Source organism: Pipistrellus kuhlii, unplaced genomic scaffold (assembly GCF_014108245.1).
Source record: "Pipistrellus kuhlii isolate mPipKuh1 unplaced genomic scaffold, mPipKuh1.p scaffold_m20_p_3, whole genome shotgun sequence".
NCBI classification, from domain to species: domain Eukaryota; kingdom Metazoa; phylum Chordata; class Mammalia; order Chiroptera; family Vespertilionidae; genus Pipistrellus; species Pipistrellus kuhlii.
The window spans coordinates 174910685-174913421 of NW_023425529.1; positions in this window are offsets into that span (position 1 = coordinate 174910685).

Genomic DNA, 2737 nt, shown 5'->3' on the forward strand with positions numbered 1-2737 from the left:
TAAATGAATTGGAAACCATCATAGATTAGCAGAACCTTGGGTTTAGAGTGATTTGTATATATCATTATAGAGCACTCACTTTTTAGTTTTATGCAATGCAGGAATCTCTTCTGTAGTATCTTGATTAATTACCTGAATGCAAGTCCTTCCATCTTATCAGTGTTGGGAGCACACTCACCACATTACAACTCAACTCCTTCCATTTTTTAACCTATTGAGCCTCCCGTAATTTAATCTCTCTAGTCCTAGCATTCTTTCAAAGTCACAATTCCACATTACCCCCCAATACGTGTACATGAAAATATCATCCTGCTGCTCCCTCCCTGCATCAGATCCTCTTCTCTGGGTGATCTAGCTTCCGGCCTTTTACTATTTCTTATCAACAGCATCCAAACTCTTGGCTATGCTTGGCCTTCAGCTCTGCCCAGAACGTTATCTCCCTATGTTGCAATGAGGCTAAGACTGTATTGATTTTTTTTGGTAACTTATCACCAAAAAAGGATAGAAATTGTATAAGGAAAAAATGAGGCCCCCGGCTCATAAAGTGGTGATGAGAACTGAGAGAGTGTGGTAGGTCTGATCAGAGCAGAGACCCCTAATACCCAGTCATACTGTGTGTGCAGTACAAGCCCATGAGATTGATAGAGTCTACAAAATCCAGAAAGCCAGTAATTAATTTAGAATAAATAAGAACTGCTTTGGGGTCCAAATATGGCTCAGATTCCATATAATTTATTTCTCCTTCTTTTACGCAAAGAGAGCAAGGAATTCTTAGTCAAATGCCTCCATGGATCTGCAAATGCTTGCTACACAGCATGGTCTTCATCTACATGATAACTCTCTGAATCCCCTTTCTGCTTCTTCAAATGGAAATAACAGCTTTCTCAATTATTGCAAGTGTCCTCATGTGCATAGACCACAACAAAAGTGATCCAAGTGGGGAATAAAGTTGGCAAGAGACTAGACTCAATAAAATACTTTCTTGACAATGATTGACAGGGAAACCATCAAAGACTCTGAAACATAACATATGGCTCCTTTTATATGCAAAGCTCACCCCTACTGGGTGAGAGGAGTGTGAATCAAGATATCTGACCTTTGGGCTCTTCCTCTCCAGGCAAGAGAGAAACCTGTGAAATGGTTAAGAACAGTTAAAGGAGGCATGCAAGTAACATGAAAGGACCCATACAAATAGTATATGAGTTCAGAGTGGATTGGATTAAGAAGGAAAGACATGAAGAAGAGGAAGAGAGGGGAGAAGCAAAGGGAGAGAGGAGGAGAAGAATAACCTAGAGATGAACCTTGAAGGATGAATAAAATATAGATGGAAGGTGGAGCGAGCTTCATAGGTAGAACTGATTAAAATAGAAAACAATGGAAGGAAAAACTCATTGGTAGGGTGAATGTGTTCTGTCAATAATGACAGATTTAAGGAGGTGTATCTAGGATGAAGTTGTGTAATGAAACTTAGGGGAAGGCCAAGAGAGACTTAAGGAAAACCTGCAGAAGTAGTGGAAGAATACCAACTGCTTCCCTGGAGCCCGAAGGGGAACTGGGGTTAACCTTTGGAGGTAGAAAATGACGGTATTTGGAGAAAGTAAAATAAAGAATTATTACTTTGTAAAGTAGTTGGAAACTTTAAAGAACTTGTTAAGCTTAAAAGATACTGTCTAAATATACACATTCAAAACTGTGAATACAAACTCATAGTTTATATACCCAGCATGGGCAATTAAGGAAGTTAGAGTCTGGCCAGTGGCTCAGGGGTTGAGTGTTGACCTATGAACCAGGAGGTCACAGTTTGATTCCTAGTCAGGGCACAGGCTGGGTTGCAGGCCTGATCTTCAGAGTGGAGTGTGCAGGAGGCAGCCAATCAGTAATTATCTCTCATCATTGATCTCTCTCTCTCTCTCTCTCTCTCTCTCTCTCTCTCTCTCTCTCTCTCTTTCTTTCTCTTCCTCTCTGAAATCAATTAAAAATATTCTTAAAGGATAAATAATAAAATTTAAAAAGGAGAAGTTAGACATGTACCTGCATTTCCAAGGGCAACAATATCTTTTCTAAAGTCAGTGAGCTTACTCTCCAGTGACAAGACCCAATATAGCCAGTCTTGAGTTACATAAGAGGCTGGGGACGCCATGACACACAGATGACATTTCTGAACAGAAATGTTTTCTAACTGCCTTGTCCCTAAAATAGGGTCCCTTGCTTCTCAAAACGTGTCCAATTTTCTTTGAAGTAGCTCTCAAAACTGAGCTTATTTTGTCTCTCGACTGTCTTATAAATCACTGCGCTTTCTGATCTGTTCATTTCTAGCTATTTCTCCAACATTTGAAAAGTCTTGAACGATGGAATTCTGGTAAGTATGGAGAAGATCCTTCTGTTTTTCTTTAACTTTGGTTAAAAATAGGTGTGTTACTAATGCACTGTTTTTGTAGATGATTTATTTTTGTATGTAGTGTCACGTCAGAGTAGCTCACATTTAGTTTTCTAGCTTTCTCTCTCTGCATCAGAGATCCCAGGAGCTGTTGCTATGTATTGTTAATAACAAGTTTCAATGTCACGGCCGAGTACTCCACAGAAAAGCACAGATTCTACTTCGTTAAACATTTGCTTTATTAAATAAGGGACCTTTTGGTGAGGAGGGGATGTGTGGCTCTCACCAACATTTTATTTTAAAAATATGGAAATGCCACTAGAACCACAAAGCACTATTTTTATCATGATTCCTTTCCTC